Source organism: Oryctolagus cuniculus, chromosome 14, assembly GCF_964237555.1.
Source record: "Oryctolagus cuniculus chromosome 14, mOryCun1.1, whole genome shotgun sequence".
In the NCBI taxonomy this organism is placed as follows: Eukaryota; Metazoa; Chordata; class Mammalia; order Lagomorpha; family Leporidae; genus Oryctolagus; species Oryctolagus cuniculus.
Genome location: NC_091445.1, coordinates 58,129,407 through 58,148,711, shown reverse-complemented (window position 1 = coordinate 58,148,711; position 19,305 = coordinate 58,129,407). Strand labels below are relative to the sequence as shown.

Below are 19,305 nucleotides of genomic sequence, written 5' to 3'. Positions count from 1 at the left end.
GCTGGCTGGTGGTAAGGTGCGATTGCTAATTATGCACTGGGAACCACATGTCACTCAGTGCGTACTGGGTCCATTTCTTGGTAATGGTCCTACTTCGAGCTGTTCAGAGCACACAGAATGTTATTTCCAGTCAGGGCACTGCATCAGGAGGAGCGCTGACAAAACAGAAAACACAGACACAGGGGACCAGGACAAAGGCGGCTCTGGAAACTGTGGCAACTGGAACCATCAGAGGAGTTGGCGACACTTAGCATGGAGAAAGCTCAGTCCCTTCTTCATATATGGGGGGACTTAAAAAAGAGTTAATAGAAAATGGAATTAAAAGATAAGTTTATTTTGTTACCAAAAAAAAAATTGAAATCCATGCAGTTTTTTTCATAATGCACATTAGCCATGAACAAGACTCCTTGTATTTGAGGTTTAGAAAATAGTGAGAAGCAGGAAATAATATAAATGAGATAATAAGGCATATGAAGTGTGCAGACAATAATGGTTCCAGATCTTAAAGAACAACAAGGAAATGGAACATTAAATGCAGTGAACAGCAACATTCAGAACCAGATCATTAAAGCTCTGGCAAAGAAAACACTTGTTTAATGTCAGGAAACCAGGCTGGGCTGGACCCTCCATTCGTGCCACCCAAGATAAAAAAGCGCAAATCCCTGATGAACCCCGGGAAATGCCTCCCCCCTGGAATCTTGCCACATCCTACACATCACTGGTTCCCAAGCACAGAGTGTCAACAACCTAATCCTTCACAAAGCAGACCTGCCTCCAGGTCTTCCTACGCCCACCAAGGCAAGGCCTGGGGCTGGGATGCCTCCTTCTTCTATACGGGGAAAACAGAGAGCCACCTTTCCAGGTCTACCACGCCAGCTGCTCTCCCTCCAGGCACAAGGCTGCCCATAAAGGCATGAAGACTGCAGGTAAACAGACATTAAGATGCCCCTTTGTGATCTAGTCCCCGGGGGAAATCAGAGCCCAGAGCTGGGGCGGGGAGGATGTGGGAAAGCAGCCAGGTCAGCAAAGATTGCCCCTCCTCTCACCATGAGCTTTCACTTGGGCGGCCGCCAAGTGGGAGAGGGGTGACGAGCTAGGTGGGAAAGGTACTAGGTGGGAAAAGCCTACGTTCCCCATACCTCATGGTCATTTTAATGCAACGACAGTGACTGCCTAACTAAAGGAGAAAGCTATTCTGAATTTTTCCACAGAGGAAGCTGAACAAGAAAGAATGGTATTCAAGTATCAACCAAATCTAATAAAATATTTCTTTGCTCTGGAGCCTGGTGAGCTTATACACAGAAACAAGTAGGTAAAAGGTGCTGAAAAAAAAAAAAAAAAAAAGGCAGGTGTAGACCTCCAGCAGTGTTGTGAAATAGCATGGGATGAAGAGGCAGAAGCCCATCCACTGAAGTCTAAAGAAATGAACACAAATCCTGCTTCTCAGTGAACTTTTTCCTACAATGTTTCATTTCTTTGAATTGTGGGTTTTCCCCCCATTCTGAAAAAAACTCTTGGAAAGGAAAAAGTCCTCAAAGTAGGTAGATAGGTTGTAAATGTTTCTTTGAGCAAACTACTACCATTAAAAACTACGCATATTCTCAGGAGTTCTGAAAACCAGTGCAAGGCAGGAAAAGAGATTTTACTGGTGGAGATTTGCATACCCAAGTCGTCATTCTACCTTCGGCCTGATTGTGTCAAACAATGGTGATTATACCAAATTTCCATCCGCTGATGAGTAGATATACAAACTAGGGTATATCCATACAGTGAAATATTATTCAGAAGGGGCTGGTGCTGTGGTACAGCGGGTTAAAGCCCTGGCCTGAAGTGCCGGCATCCCATATAGGCATGGGTTCTAGTCCTGGCTGCTCCTCTTCTGATCCAGCTCTCTGCTATGGCCTGGGATAGCAGTGGAAGATGGCCCAAATCCTTGGGCCCCTGCACCCACGTGGGAGACTCGGAAGAAGCTCCTGGCTTCAGATCGGTGCAGCTCCGGCTGTTGCGGCCACCTGGGGAGTGAACCAGCGGATGAAAGACCTCTCTGTCTCTACCTCTCTCTGTAACTCTTTCAAATAAATAAAAATAAATCTTTAAAAAAAAGAATTATTATTCAGATAAAAAGAAATGAGTTATATGCTCCAACATGGATGAAACTTGGAAATGTTAGGCTAAGTGACAAAAGCCAGACCACAAAGTATCGTGTGTTATGTAATTCTTTTATATGATTCCATTTACATGACATGTCTAGAATAGACAAATCCATAGAGACACAAAGATTAGTGGTGGCCAGGTTCTGGGGGAAAGGGGACTTGGACTAACCACTAATATAGGTTTCAGGCAAGGGGATGGGAATTTCTGGAATTAGGTAGCAATGATGGTGGTGCAACATAGTGCATATTGAAAACTCACTGCAGCGTACACTTAAAATGGTGAGTTTTGTTATATGAACTATGTCTCAATCTAAAAGATAGCAAATACAGCAACACTGGGAAGTTTTTTTTTTTTTTTGGAGTTGCCTTATGAATACTATTTCCCTAACAAGTGTCTTCGCAGAAGAAATTACAGCCCAGAATAACTAATTAGCTTGTGCAAGCTCCTGCAGTTACCACATCTGGTTCCAGAGCCCACACTACTCTGTCTTTAAATCATTATCAAGCCTGCACTTCACTCTCGTCCTCGACGAAGCAGCTCTGAGTTGCTTTCATAATCTAATGACTGTGCGTTGCTCACTTCCCAGGAAGAGTTCTGGGATAGCAGGAGCAAACCATCTCAACAGTACTGAGCCAGTGCCAAGGATAAAACACAGACCTGGAAAAGTAGAAACACTTTGCCCCAGGCCTCTGGACCATCACCATCCAGCTGGAAAAGATTTAGCCCAGGGAGCCATTTGCTTAAAATGATTTTTGAGAATCTACTTTTTTTTTTTTTTTTTTTTGGACAGGCAGAGTGGACAGTGAGAGAGACAGACAGAGAGAAAGGTCTTCCTTTTGCCGTTGGTTCACCCTCCAACAGCCGCCGCAGCAGGCGCGCTTCGGCCGGCGCATCGTGCTGATCCGAAGCCAGGAGCCAGGTGCTTTTCCTGGTCTCCCATGGGGTGCAGGGCCCAAGGACTTGGGCCATCCTCCACTGCACTCCCTGGCCACAGCAGAGAGCTGGCCTGGAAGAGGGGCAACCGGGACAGAATCTGGCGCCCCAACCGGGACTAGAACCCGGTGTGCCGGCGCCGCAAGGCAGAGGCTTAGCCTACTGAGCCACGGCACCGGCCGAGAATCTACCTTTCATACCAAACTCTGAACTTGATGGGTTGTATGCAGAGACTTTTTTCTTTTTTTAAGCACAAGAAAGGCTAGCCCATTAACTTGGAAGATCTTATATATTTTTCCCTCTGTATTCCTGCAGACACTCCAGAACTCAGGAAGGTGCCTGCGACTCAGACAGCGTTTTACTCCTGCAGGGTCCACGCCTGGCAAAACTACAAAGCCAAGAGGGGTTTACGGTCAGTTCAGCAAAAAATCTCCTGGGGCCTTTCCTGGCTTCCTAGCAATAAATAAGACTCTGGCATCTTAAAGGAACTGGATGACAGGTTATTTTATTTCTTCCTGGAGAGTGAATTTTCTAAGGTCATTCGGAAGACAAAGGGTAATGAATGAATTATGGACACCTTAGCTAGCTGGTGAGAGAGACTGCTGAGTAGGGAGTCATTTTCTTAGGGTCTTCAAAGGACCCCAAGTATAACACTGCCACATTCCTCATCCATCTGTATTTAAATGAGGCACCCAACTTTTCCAGCACCTTTCAGCTCAGTTGCAATTGAAGTCCCGCTTTTCGGGGTTTAGTACAATTCTTGCCCAGCATTAGAATCTTTGCGATTCAACTTCAGTCTGTATGTCTTAGTCCATTTTCTGTAGCTATAATGGAACACCTGAGATTGGGCGAGATGTAAGGCAAACAGGTTTGTTTTGGCTCATGGTTCTAATGCTGGGCAACCACATCTGTTGAGGTCCTCATGCGGCTTGAACTCACGGCACAAAGTTCAAGAGGGAGAACCCCAGGAGTAGAGCTGCTTTACAACAACGTGCTTCTTGCAGCAATTCTCCCATTCCGCGTGCGCAAGAATGCACGTATGAGAAAGGGATTCATTCATTCATCCAGGAGGGCCTCACCCTCAAGACCCAAGAGGCTCCACCTCCCGATGTGTCATGCTGGGGACCACGCCTCTACGTGAGTTTTGGTGGAGACAAAACGTAGCTCAGTACTTGAGACAGAGAGAGAAGAAATGGAATACAATCATGTGATTTAGAAAGCTAGAAGGCTTCCTCTCTATCAAACAGATATAATTATTCTTTACTTTTTCAAAAACTTGTTTTTGAGATTTCCTCGAGCAGGTAGAGTTATTAGTTTAATTAAACTTTATTTGACTTTGATATCCCCAGGCTGAATAAAAATGAGAGAACATCCCCCCACAGTGCAGTTTCTGAATTCCAGCCTAGCACTTTCCCCAGGAACCCGGTGCAGCGTTTCATCTCGCCTGGCATTTCTTGAATGTACTCTTCCAACTCACGAGGAGCCTTCCCCAAAGGAAGTTTTGGGCATCTCTCCTCCTCCCTGCTTCCCTGACACCCTCATGGTTCCAGAACCTGAGCCATCGAGGGGTGGGAGACCTGGGACAGGGTTGACAGCTCTGACTGGGTATTTGGAAATACTAGAGGAATTAAAGTACCTTGAGTTTGAAGAAAAATAGGGAAGTAAGAGATAAGAGAGGGGAAAAGATAGGAGGTATTAGAGAGAGCTTGAGGTAGCTGTATACTTGTGATATATATTTATGTATTTAAATTGTTATTTATTAGGCCGGCGCCGCGGCTCACTAGGCTAATCCTCCGCCTAGCGGCGCCGGCACACCGGGTTCTAGTCCCGGTTGGGGCGCCGGATTCTGTCCCGGTTGCCCCTCTTCCAGGCCAGCTCTCTGCTGTGGCCAGGGAGTGCAGTGGAGGATGGCCCAGGTGCTTGGGCCCTGCACCCCATGGGAGACCAGGAAAAGCACCTGGCTCCTGGCTCCTGCCATCGGATCAGCACGGTGCGCTGGCCGCAGCGCGCCGGCTGCAGCGGCCATTGGAGGGTGAACCAACGGCAAAGGAAGACCTTTCTCTCTGTCTCTCTCTCTCACTGTCCACTCTGCCTGTCAAAAAAAAAAAACAAAAAACAAAAAACAAAAAAACTGTTATTTATTTATTTGAAAGGGAGAGAAAGGGAATTCTCATTTGTTGGTCCACCCCCTAAATACCCACAGTGGACAGGAGTGATTGGAGGCCAAAGCTGGGAGCCAGGAACTCAATCTAGGTCTCCTATATGGTTGTCGAGAACCAATTATGGGGCCAGTGCAGTGGGTTACAGCCCTGGCCCACAGGGCCAGCATCCCATATGCGCACTGGTTCAAGTCCCAGCTGCTCCACTCCCCATCTAGCTCTGCTGTGGCCTGGGAAAGCAGCAGAAGACGGCCCAAGTGCTAGGGTCCCTGCACCCATGTAGGAGACCCAGAAGAAGCTCCTGGCTTCGGACCAACCTAGCTCTGGCCACGATGGCCATTTGGGGAATGAACCAGTGGATGGAAGACCTCTATCACTCTCTCTGGCTCTACATCTCTCTGTAATTCTTTAAAATAAATAAAAGAAATCTTAAAACAAAACAAGAACAATTACTTGAGCTATCACTGCTGCCGCACAGGTAGGGAGCGGAAATCAGAGCCAGAGCTCTTCCCTAGGCACTCTGACACGGGATGTGGGCTTCTTAACAGCTAGGTAAATGCCTGCTTCCTAGTTTTGATATTGTGGTGGTTTTGCCAAAATCCTTACACGAAACAGTCTCCAGGTGCCTCTGAGAATCATCTTGGGCATCCAGCCATCGAGTATTTATGTCTGGACGTAGAGTGACCACACAGCAGGGTGTGCCAAGCTAAACCATGGGGGTCTATGTGTGGGTGATTCAGTGTAACCTGAACCACCACCACTGGGCACTGGCTGTGAACACATAACTCAAAGAACACACCAGAGTTCTGAAACTCAGACTGTTCACTGAAGCAGCCATCCCGACTTCATCTGAGCACGTAAGGTCTCCAGTAAAGACAACAGAGAATAAACAGAATCCAGAGAGGGTGTTTATGACAAGTGATAATGACAGGGTCTGAGTTTTATAGAACAAGACTAGTAACAGCCACCCTGTCTCACACATGGGACAAACGGACATCAATTGTTCTTGCCCATGATTTTCTCTGCCCTAAGAAGTGATGGAGGCTGAAAAGCTGTTTGTGGTCCTTTGAAAACCTGCTAAGCCTAATGACTCCTGAAGCCGTCTGGGGCTGTGAATGGACAGGTTCCCGGAGGGCAAGGGGGTGAGGGGAAGTGCTTCACAGCCATAGAGCACCCTGCAGAGAAGCGTGGGCTGAGACAGAGGCAGGCAAGCTGAGACAGCAGTGGGCGAGTGGGACTCGGCCCGGGGCGTTTTCTCGCAGGTGCCTGATAGTCTCACAGGTCCCACCCCTCTCCCTCTGCAGAGCCAGACTCCCCTGGGGAGACTTGAAAGGTAGGGTGTTTCGGCTCAGTTCCAGCTGGTAAGAGTGACTGGTTCCGTTGCTGTGCTCCAAGGCCTATCCTGAAAATAAATCCATCTACTTTTTCACTAGTTCAGAAAGGGAAAAGTTAGCCCTGGCCAGGTGGAGGGAGACGGGGTTCAAGCACAACGGAGGCTTTAAAAATAGAGTCTCAGCTTCGGCGTAGCTGAGACTGGAACCGTGTGTTCCGACTCTTGGCTGCAGGAGCAGACGGAGGAAGGGGATACCTGTGACTTCTCCCGTCCGCTTTTCAACACAAACGGCTGCAGCTCAGCCACTCTTCCCTGCGCTCCCTTATCTGGACTCCAGAAAAAGGTGCATAAATACATGGATGTGTATATAAAATGTGTGGGCTTCATGATGTTTATTGTGAAATTTACATTGGAGAACCCAAGTTGAGAGTAAAGAACTATGGTACGTAATTTATGCAATTCGGGTTTTTTTCTGACCCATGACACAATATTGGCCCCTCAGACTGAACTCAAATGATCAGCCTCCAAAACGTGTTACCTCCACATCATTTAGCAATGACATTGACATCATATCCATCTCATACCAGGACAGAGGTTCTCACTGCCCTGAGAGAGGGGGTGCTGCAAGAGCTGGTGCAAGAATGCTAATACTCTGGCTAATCTAGGCCCCCCTTATCTATAAGCTCCAAGACTCCCAGGCATTGGTTAATGGAAGTACCAAACCCTGTGTGTGTGTGTGTGTGTGTGTGTGTGTGTGTTTCTCCTGCGTACACTTACGTAGGAGACACTTTCACCCTTTCACTTAATGAAAGCACTTTACAACTTCTCTGTGGCGTGTCCTAATTGTCAGCTTCACTAATCTTGTGCTTTAGGGCCATTAAGTGAAATAAGGGTCACTTAAGCAGCAGCACTGTGATACCGCAACAGTTAACCTGACAACCAAGACAGCTACAGAGGAAGGGATGGGGTAGTGTTTATGGCATAGATAAGCTGGACGAACCAAGATGGTATGATGCTACATCCTGTTACTTTGAACGGTGTGCAATTTCAAACTTACAATTTTCTGTTTTCTGTTTCTGGACTGTGGTTGACTACAGGGAACTCACTGAAACCTCAGGAAGTGAAACTGGACCGGCGGTGAGGCGGGAGCTCCTGCGCTAGCAGCGCTGTGAATAGTGAACTGTCTCTTACCTCTGACCTAGAAGTCCTGTGTCTTCTGCTGGCACCCATGAAACTGAGGCTAACCAGGTCACTGATTAGTAGAGTAAAAATCATGCTTCTTGACAGATAGCAAGATAATTCTCAGAATAGCACTTTATCATTGGTCTTGAACTCAGTTTATAATTGCTCTAGTTCTCTAATATCAAACTTACAAATGAAGCTCAGTATTTTATTCTTGACACTAGTGACTAGAAATGTAATCACCATGCATCTTAAACTAAAAATGAATAGGTTTTTGTTAAGGCAAAAACATAGGTACAGGGGCTGGCGCTGTGGCGCAGTAGGTTAATCCTCCACCTGCAGTGCTGGCATCCCATATTGGCGCCGGTTCTAGTCTGGCTGCTCCTCTTCCAGTCCAGCTTTCTGCTATGGCCTGGGAAAGCAGAAGATGGCCCAAGCACTTGGGCCCCTGCAGCCGTGTGAGAGACCTGGAGGAAGCTCCTGGCTACTGGCTTTGGAATGACACAGCTCTGGACGTTGTAGCCATTTGGGGAGTGAAGCTTTCTCTGTCTCTCCCTCTCACTCTCCGAGTCTACCTCTCAAATAAATAAAATCTTAAAAAAAAAAAAGGTACAATTATATTAAGTGCAGTAAGAAGGGAGGTAGATATGAGTCCACATCACTGATTAAATTCAGGATGTCAGCTTCCAAGGCAGCAGGTCCATTTTTGTCTACTAGTGTTGCGTACTCTCTGTCTTCTTTCTATTTAAATTCCAACTCTTGCAACCACTGGACTGTGCTGAAGCAGAGCTGGTTCTCTTCCTGTTTCTTGGTCGGAGCTTCCGGATGTAAAAGGGTAAGGTAGAGAGCCCTGCAGAAAAACACTGGATGGAAGCAACTAAATCATCCCATCAATGAAAAAAAAAAAAAGATTTTGATTTCCATGCTAAAAGGTATTACTGATTTTTCATATTTTTCTTGAAAGTTTACATCTCAAACTAACAAGGCTGTTTTAGATAAAACCACAACTCTTACAGCAAAGTATCACTACACAAGGATGCTTCTCACACGTCCAACTCCACTACAGCCCAGGGGAAGGAATAGAAGATGACCATTCTGTACCGGAGCAGCGCATTCATTCACAGATTCAGTTAAGGTTTTCATGCACCTTGTTTCTGCACGAATCAACTAAAAGCTTTTAAAAGCACTCATGCAGCACCTGTTGGAAATAGGCATGCAAAAGCTCAATAAGGTAGAAGGGGTTTGATCGATGATGAAAACTATTACAAAATGGACTGCCTAAATACTGGCCTAAAAAGAGAGGCTCTAGGCTTCTCTTTGCAAATGATTTCATTTCCTTATTAAAGGGCTGAGTGGATCAGGGCTTCTTGTAACTACAGGAGACCAACCTGCAGTCCACACAGAATCCAATTAGAACTGCAGCTACCCGGGCTTGCCAGCTCATCATGAGGATGTCGGTCACGTTTTCCTGGGCACGTTGGCTAAGTCAGACTCTGTTGTAGCTGAATGAGTCAATCTCACCTCATCAGGAATTGATGAGCATCGGCTAATGCGTGTGGGGCACATGCCATTTTTCTTATGACATAATGCTATTTTTCCTTTGAAATTACTATTTGTTCATTATAAATTACTCATTCATTCATTCATTGATTCAACAAATAGTCCTATATGAGGCACTGTTCTAGGTAGTTTGGGGTCTGGAAATGGAAAACACAAGATTCCTGTCTTTGTAGAGCTTACAATATAGTAGGAGCAGACTATAAAATAAGAACAATTAAGATAAGCGTCTAACTATAAAGTATGCTAGGAGGTGAGCCATGATACAAAAAATGGACAACAGGAAAAGGATAAGCACGCTCAGGTATGCCAGGCTTAGAAGAATCCAGTTGACATTTTTGCAATTCTGTGGTTAGAGTAGCCTCATTGAACACACTGAGCAATGATTTGATGAAGGTCAAAGAGTTGGCCACACAGCTGCCTGGGAAAGCGCATTCCACACAGAGGCAACAGCCAGCGCCAACGTGGCAAACCGAAAGCACGAAGGATGCCTGGAGTGATGGAGGAATGGAGCTAGAAGGGAGTTAGTGGGAGCAGTCATCGGAGATGAAGTGGGAGAAGCAGCAGTGACCAGTTTTGTAAGAAGGCCTTGGACACTGTTAAAAAGACTTGTGCAAAATGGCGAGGGAAGTGTCTTAAAACAATTTTTTTGTTTCCTTGTTGAGAACAGACTAGGCAAGAAGCAAGGAGATGAGACAGAAGATCATCCTCAGAGATCCTGGGAGATAAGATCAGTCGGGAACAGTGTTGGAAATGGTTAGAAGTGGTCAGAATCATGATCAAGTTTGAAGATAGAGTTAATGGCTTTTGCTTCTGGATTGGATATATGATGTGTGATGTCAAGGATGGTGCTACGGTCTGACTGTACTCTTTCTTCCTTTGCCTGGATCTTGTGCTAAGAATCTTCCAGACCTCATGTGTCCTGCTCCTTGAGCCAATGACACTTAATTTCACATCATAGGGGGCTCTGCTATAATTTGTCCCTGAGAGCTGAAGATTGGCCAGGACTGAAACAGAGTCCAAGGTATCTTACTACCCCTGAGTTGATTCTTACCTGAGATCCAATGCTCCAGCCCTGACAAGTGCATTGTTTATGGCAACTCCTGTGCTTTCCCACATTTGTTGTTACCCTTGACCTTGCTTGGAAGAAGGCACTATTGATGCTCAAGGAGAACTGCAGCCAGACCATGTCTGAGAAATTATGTCCAGAGTATTTTCCAATATCAGTCCCACCAAGATCTAAAAAATGTGTCAAAGATGACTGAAGAATTGAGTTCCATATTGCTCCTGACACACTTCCCACGTTCCTCTATAGTGAAAGCTGTTGGAAGCTAAGAGAGTCAGACACATCCTCCCTTTTTGTCCCTCGTCCCCCAAAATCTGACCGTTCACAACCAGCTGCTAATCACTAAGCTCACACAGGGCACCACTGAAAAGGCTGCCACCCCCTCTGCCCTCCTCAGAGGTGACTCGAAGAGCAAGGGGATTCCTGTGGGTTGGCATAGCTCAGAACGCACACGATGCTTCTCACACTAATTCAGACATTGACGACATGTCTGTACCCTCTAGTTCCCTCCCCTTTCAAGTGGGTCCAGCTCCATCTTGAAGCAATTTCCCCAGTTCTCCTCAGTCCTTTCAGGGTCCATTCTATTGCCTTGTCTTGGAGCATGCCCCCCACCCCCGCGCGCCCCCCCGCCCCGCACCAAGCCTGGTTTCACTTATGTCAAAACAGCTTCCATCAAAATAGTAGGCCTCTTATCTGAATTTCTTTTGCTGTTTTGAAGTCAGCAGAGAAAGCAACAGGAAAGAAATAGCAAAGTGAGTACATCCATCAGCTCACTCTGGCTAAGGTCAATCTCTTCTATGCAGTGTACTAAGAGTTTGTTGAAGTCTGACTCTCTTCTTCTCCGGCAGGCGTGGCTGGGCTGGACAGGTCCCCTAGTCTACAGGTTCACAGACTGACTTGCTAAATCTTGTGCTCTTCCTCTCTGAGCAAAGCATGTTCCTAGGAAGCAGTAGGAAATGTTGGATGTCTCCTTGTGGTTTGACCATCTCCTTGATCCTTTTGAACCCTCCCTTCTTGGTCTACAAGATTTTGATGAGAAAACCACAGTAACATAACCCTACCACAGTAACATAACCCTGGCCTAGAAAAAAAGATAAGCCCAGTTTTTACAGACTGAACAACTTTTACGTCTTGGCTTCCAACCAGTGCACTTTCCATTTGTTGGTTGATCAGCTGTGATTTTGACATAGGTAAGTATCTTTGTTGATCAGCTAGGACTGTGACACGGGTGAGTATCTTTGTTAATGAGCTGTGACTGTGCCATGGTTATCTTTGAGCCCTCTGAGAGCCCTGGTTCTTAGTCATGTTCACATAAAGAAAATGCAAAGGCATTTGTCTTTATCTGTTGGCACTTTTAAAATAACTGCAAATGAAGTACAAAAGAAACATTAAATTATTGAATGCATAAGCACAAATATTGAAAAAGCAAAACTAGCATTTAGTGGTGTATTAGAAGCTCCAAAAAGTAATGTGAACTTCCTAATAGACAAGGGGAATGGGTTCCAATATTGATTAAGTTGTACTTATGTACTGGATGCTGTACACAGGCTCACTGCATACACAAACTATTTAATTTCTACCTGAAGCAACCCTGTTAAGGAAGCCATGATTCATCTTTGCAGAGAGGAGAAAGCTGAGGCTTAAACAGATTAACCTGCCCAAGGTCACTGAACTGTTAAGGGCGGAGCAGAGATTCAAATCTTTGATTCCAAACAAATCCTAGTGATGTCCTTGGGATTTGGAAGGCAAAGGCCCATTGTAATGTTGCTCATTTTTATGCCAGGTTTGGATAAAGGAAAAGAGCTGTGACTTCCAACAGCTAAAAGACGCCTCTCCCCACATTAGCCTCACAAGGGATTCTACTTCAGTGCTATGCTAACACCCAAAGTATGTCCCACACCCATTAGAGAAGGGCCTTAGGGAAAACAAGAGGTGTTTCCAGGCAGGCCCACATGGCAAGGAGGGGTGAGGTGCTTTCTCAGGGTGTGGAAGTGGCCAACTGTCTCATCTCATCTCTCAGTTATGGGCCTGAGTTAGTCCCTAAGAATTCTAGGAAATGGAAGTAATATTTCAGCTTACCTAGAACCAGACAGAAGTAACCAACCCTGCCCCTAGCCTAGCCAAGGCCAAGCAAAATAACAAACTCAGGCCCCTTAATGCCGGCTTCTCCCCTTGGAGGCACCCCCATTGCTCAGCCATCTGTCCCTGTCTTTGCATCCTGCATGGCGGCCCCACTTCAGCCCATCAAAGCTGTGTGCTGGAGACCTCTTCTTCTGCAGTGACAGCCCTGATTGCTGGCTGTGGCACCTGTGAGCCACGTCTCAGCACCACAATCATTATTCTTGTGGACACTTGAAGATCATGTGCATCAGATGACGAAGGGTTGATCATAGAACAAGGAGGCACAGGCAAATTCCTGGGCCATGTGGCTGGCAGAAGCTCCATTCAGATCCCCTTCAAGCAAAGACTTGTCCAGTTAGCGACCACTGTGGTCAGCTCATGACCTCCAGCTGGGAGCTTCATCAGGGTCCACCTTGGCTTTCATGGCAAAGTCATACCATGTGGGGCGATTCTGGGCCCATGGCTGAGAAAGTTGGGGACACCAAGCCTCGCCAGTCCCCCGCAGTGCCACGCCTCACTCCCAGCTTCCTTGTTGGGCTGGCACTTTCTCAGGTCTGCATCAGACAGCATCTGCTTCCTGGAGAACGCACTGTGAGAGAGGGCAACATAATGAGAATAACAAAGTCTTTCCAAAAACCCAGATGATGGGAAGTAACAGAAGGCACAAAAGGTGAGTCAGGAATGGATAGGCATCAGCTCACTTGGATATAAAAGAAGCCAGCAGAGGCATTTTTGAGACGTCAAGTTGGATGAATTGTATTCACAAAGATTTCCTTTAGGTCTGTTGGTTGAGAGCTGGAGAAACTAGCAACAAAGGGCTTCCTGTGATTGGGACTCTGGTAATGCCTGTAGAGCTTTATCCAAATGTGTTTGAAGATCAACCCTTTGGAGCAAGATTACCCTTGATTCCGGTGTCAGCCCTGCAAATTTGGGCCCTGGGGCAAGACAGGACTTCAGAGACTGATTCCTCAGTCAGTGGGAGGAGTAAATGGAAGAACCAAGAACTGAGGCCAGCTGGTTCTGCAGCCAGCTGTTCCCTCCCTCCACACCCACCGGGCATACAGTAGCTGCCAATGTGAGTTCCTTTCCTTTTCCAAAATCTGCTAGGTAACCACAGGTCCACTAGTTAAACCTGTCTGCTGCTGCTGTCCGGGTTGGAATCCTCAAAGCGGACTCACAAAGAGAGGTGGACACAATCAGCTCTGGGAGAGGAGTGGGAACCCAGGGAACCAAGTCTGGGAAAAGGGAGCTCTGGAAATACCAAGTTCACAGGGACAGGCAGAGTCAGAATTGGGCACCAGAACCAAAGATCTGAAAAGGTACAACAGGTGTACCTTAGAGACGAAGCCCCGCTGGCCCCGAGGGAAAGAGGGATTTCAAGGGCTGCCGGGCACTAAGTCCTTGGACTGAGAAGGCTTGGGTATGGTGCACAGACAAGCTGGTATGTTGTGCATGAAGCCAGAGCAGACAGTGGCAGGACTTACTTTCTGCAGAGAAGGAGGAGGCAGGTGTCTCTCAAAACACAGGCCAAGGGTGACCTTTTGTTTATGCTTCCACATCCACCTGGCCAGGGGCTCACTCCAAACTCCAGGGCCAAGGGCAAGCTTTCTGGCCTGACCTGAACTGAGGATGGGCCCAGAGATTCTGGAACTGTCCCAGGACTCACAGTGGAATCCAGGAGCTGCCCAGCCCAACTGGGCTAGGAAATCAGCTGATGCCCGAGTGCTGAGTAAAATGTGTGGGCTGTTCACACCCATGCAAGCAACCACCACAAATCAATCAGACACGTGTGAGTGGGAGGAGAGCCCCTGCCTCTCCCAGCACCCTCCCTGATGTGACCCACCACTTGGGATAGCTTTTGTTGCTTTGCTCCAATTTTCACCAACTCTCAGACCACAACCCTCCCTTTGGGTACAGTTGTCTCTCTTAAGAGGGCTCTCCTACCACTTTTCTGAGGCAGGCATTTCAAAAGCTTGGTTGATTGTGAAATGATTCAACACACTACAATGCTGCTAGATGGTCAGCAGCAGGTGTTTTTGACACGTCTAGAGAATGGCTCTGCAGGCCTGCGATTTCAACCCACACAGAAAACTACTCCTGTGTGCACAGCCAGCTCCTCCAGCTCGTGTATGGCCTGGCTTCAGAGGTGCAAGCAGGTGTGGGGTTTTGAGTCACAAGCGTGTTTCAGAAGATGAGGGGCTCACTTCATCATTACCAAGGGTTCCCAGCAGGAAGTTAACTGGCAGGTAGCGCACTCTGGACTTGGAACCCTCTTACCAACAGCAAACAGAAAATATCCAAAAACAAAATTGAAGCCATGGGCTGCCAGGAAAAATAAACACCCTGAAAAGTTATTTCTTGAACTGCACACCAGGAAACTTGTGATCTGCAAGAACCTGGAAGTAGAGCAAACTAAAAGCATTTGACCAAAGGGCCTTGTCGAGTCTCTGGGGGGAACAACGTGACAGTTTTCCATGGCAGTTCTGTCCCATTTAAACAGACAATGACACAATGTGTCTGACAAACAAGAGGGGGCATCCTAACTTGTCCTGGCTCCCCCGGCTGGGAGGCAAACAGCTTTAGGAGGATAGCAGCAGACCCTGTCCAGGAGCTGGGACCCACAATGCACTACATGTTTCAAGGGCTGTGATGTGGGCCCTGGGCAAGATCCAGGACTCTAGATTGCCAAGGACAGAGCAAGACTTGACAACTGGGTTTACTGCAAATGCATAAACCAACCCAGAGTCATTTCTTATCATTATAAGGTGTCACATAACACACAATTACATATGCTACACTTTTCAAAAAAATTATTTTCATGGCATTTTAATGGCAGAGATAGAAAGAGGGAGTGTGGCCGGCGCCGTGGCTCAATAGGCTAATCCTCTGCCTGCGGCGCCGGCACCCCGGGTTCTAGTCCCGGTCGGGGCGCCGGATTCTGTCCCGGTTGCCCCTCTTCCAGGCCAGCTCTCTGCTGTGGCCTGGGAAGGCAGTGGAGGATGGCCCAAGTGCTTGGGCCCTGCACCTGCGTGGGAGACCAGGATAAGCACCTGGCTCCTGCCTTCGGATCAGTGCGGTGTGCCAGCCGCAGCGTGCCGGCCGCGGCGGCCATTGGAGGGTGAACCAACAGCAAAGGAAGACCTTTCTCTCTGTCTCTCTCTCTCACTGTCCACTCTGCCTGTCAAAACAAATAAACAAAAAACCACACACACACACACACACAAAAAAAAAAGAAGAAGAAGAAAGAAAGAAAGAAAGAAAGAAAGAAAGAAAGAAAGAAAGAAAGAAAGAAAGAAAGAAAGAAAGAAAGAAAGAAAGAAAGAAAGAAAGAAAGAAAGAAAGAAAGAAAGAGAGAGAGGGAGAGAAATCTAATGGGTCCTGCCCCCAAATGCCCACAATAGCCAGGGCTAGGCCAGGCTGAAGCCAAGAGCCTAGATTCATTTGGGTCTTCTATGCAGGTAGCAGGAACCTAAGTACTTGTGCCATCACCTGCTGCCTCCCAAGGTGTGCATTAGCAGGAAGCTGGAACCAGAAGTGAAACCCAGGACTCAAATCCAAGCACTCTGATAGAGGATATGGCTGTCTCCAGTGCCCACCCCTTGTTCTTTTCTTACACCCCAACAGGATCAAGTAATGAAGTCATATTTCAAACATTCTTCCTCAGATTTCAAGACAGCACAGACATCCCTGAGACCACACTGAGCCCAAGCATCCTTGCTTCGCCAAATGTGAAGGCTGTTGGGAAAAATACACAATTCCCTCAACCTTTACCCCCAAAAGGAGAATGCCTAGTGAGTCAGTCAACAGCAGACACACACGGAAGTCAGACTTGTGCCTTACAATAGATTCCTTCTGAAAATTAAAGAGATGTGAAAAACAAGAAAAAGGGAGAGAGAGAAAATAGGGCTCAAAATTGAATGCAGGCATTAGGCTCAGCGTTGACACCAAGCAGTAAAGAAGGCAGCCAGTCCCTGCCCTTACAGAGCTCCCACTGAATGTGCAATTCATGAAAAGAATGCATGATCCTTGCATAATATATAAAATAAAAATGTGACAGAAATTTCTACTACATACATTTAAAATTATCTTAACTATATGAAGAATGCTCCAACAGAAGCATGGGTTGCTTTAGATCCTTGTAGAATAGGGACTGGTTTTAGAGATGGGTATGGACAGCGAGGCTTTTCTTAGCAAGTGGCAGTGGTCTGGGGCCCAGCAGGAGTGAGGGAGGGTGGGGGGAGGAGGGTGGCGGGAGGATGCAGGCCCAGAGTCTGCATGGAGCGGAGGAGGAGAGCCACCCATGCTAAGGTTAAGACCAAGTTCAGTGTGATGGCATCCAGAGCTTGCTACGGATTCTAACTGCCTCAGTCTGCAGAGGCAGTTGTGGAAAGCCTCTGGGTTGAACAATGTCCCACTCACTCCCAAGTTCATGTCCACCTGGAACCTCAGAATAGGAACTTAATTGGAAATAAGATGTAATTAGTTAGGGACTGAGATGAGGTCATACTGGGTTAGGGTGGATCCTAAGCACAATGCAATGGTCCCTAGAAGAGGCGGCGGACACCAGGATACACACAGAGGGAGGTGGAGGTGGAGATTGGAACGAGAGGGCCAGGGGACAGTTCTCCCTCAAAGCCTCCAGGACCAGGAAAGCAGCTCTTGCTGTTGTCAGCCTTCCTTTTGGTGGTCCTCAGTTAGGGAAGCCCTGGGAAATGAGTGCAGTCTCCTTCCCTCTCTTTAGCTTGTCCAAGCCTCGTTGACTCTTTAAACTTTCACAATAAAACATGACCTTGTAAAATCCCTAAGACCTGATAAAAATAATTTTATCATGTTTTGCATGGTTCATGCAAGCAAATGCATTATTGAGATATATCACTCATGTTCTTTAAATTGTTTCACTATAATTTAAAAAAAATCAAGACAATTTTCCATATTTCACAAATGTTGCATGCCAGAGAGGGAGAGGCTGGCAGGGAGAAAGGGAGGGAGAGGCTGGGAGGGAGAGGGAGAAGGAGAGGCTGGGAGGGAGAGGGAGAAGGAGAGGCTGGCGGAGAGGGGGAGGGGGAAGAGGAGGGATAGGGGGAGAGGGAGGAGATGAGAGAGGTCTTCTATCCACTGGTTCACTCCCCAAATGGTCACAACAGCTGGGGCTAGGATAGGTTGCAACCAGGACCCAAGAGCTTCTTCAGGGTCTCCCCTGTGGGTGCAGGGGCCCCAGCATTGGGCCATCTTTCCCAGGTGCATTAGCAGAGAGCTGGATTGGAAGTGCAGTAGGCAGGACTCAAACCAGAGGCCATATATATATATATTTTTAATATTCCCGTATTTATTCTCAGAACATACAAACTCATCTTCTCAGAGAATAGAAAACAGAAACTTCACTCAGTGACTTAAAGATGAACACAGACAGCTCACCCTGTCCCCACATCTACTAAAAATTCCCTGGGGGAGGAATGCTTGGAGTGCACAGCACCCCTAGGCCTGGGGACGTGCAGTCCCAAAGGCTCTCAACTTGCTCTAGAATCCAAGTGGGGAAGCAGCTGTCAAGATGAGAGTCCGAGCTCCACAGTCCTCACTGTGCCAGAACCCCCCAACCCCCTCCCCGGGTCATCTAGGGCCACGACGCTGCTGCAGCTTCCAGTCACAGTCCCACCTGTGCCAAAGGAGGGCCCAGCCAGGCAGCCAGGCTCTCACCCAGGACAAGGGGCAGGGATGGGTAGTGCCCACTGCTGCCCCCATGACCTGGCGTGAGCGGACAGCCCAGAACAATCACAAAGGCCCCCGGAGGGGCAGAGCAGGGCCACACCGGTGGTGACTTCCTCCCCTCTTACAACACCATGCTCGGGCCTCCAGAGTGGAGGTCTGGGCCAGGCGGTCTGACTGTCACCCAAGCTGCCAGGACCCAGGGTTAAGAGCCTGGAGAGAGGGATAGGAGGCACCCGGCAGCTTCGGCTCATGCCTTTAGGCCTACGGGAAGAGTGCTGTGTCAGGCAAAGATGGAGCCTAAGCCACTACGCTGCAATGCCAGCCCCAGGATTTTCCTCTTTTTAAAGGCTGAATAGTATTTCATTGTTCTATACCAACTTTATCCATTCATCTGTTGATGGACACATAGGTTGAATGCATACCTTGGCTACCGCGAATAGTACCATTAGAGTATGGATGTGTCGCTATCTCTTTGACATGATGATTTCATCTTCAATTTGTTAGTACGTAACTGTTCGTTATGGCCTCTTAGGAACCTTTCTATTTCATATGTTATAATGTCTCCTTTTTTACAATTTTATTTATTTGAATGCTCCTTTTAGTTTTAGATAGTCTAAAGGTTTGTCTTTTTCAAAATCTATTTCATTGATCTGTTCTAATGTTTCATTTTCTGCCTTCTTTTATACATGAGCACCTAAATGTATAAAGCAAATATTAACAGAACTAATAGGAGAAACAGACAGCAATTTAATAATAGCAGGGGTAGGTGACTTCAATATCTACTTTCAACAACAGATAGATGATCAAGACCAAAAATCAATAAAGAAATAGCGGAGCAGACTAGAACGACACCATCGACCAAACAGACCTCACAGACCTATACAGAACATTCTATCCAATAGCAGCAAACTGCAAATTCCTCTTCAAGTACACATGGAACATCCTCCTGGATAAGTCACAGGTTAGGTCACACACAAGTCTTAGCAAATCACTCTCTGACCACAATGGTATCATCAATAATAGGAAGAAAACTGGAAATCAGTAAGAGGAAGAAAATGGGAAAATTCACAAATATGTGGAAATTAAACAACCCA

At 47.0% G+C, this 19,305-nt stretch overlaps 1 protein-coding gene across 12 annotated transcripts in view; it reads right to left on the bottom strand.

Annotated features, from left to right (window-relative positions):
- PDZD2 (PDZ domain containing 2) overlaps positions 1 to 19,305 on the bottom strand; it is a 405,849-nt gene that overhangs the window by 108,253 nt on the left and 278,291 nt on the right. The gene's annotated exons all lie outside the window — the stretch shown is intronic.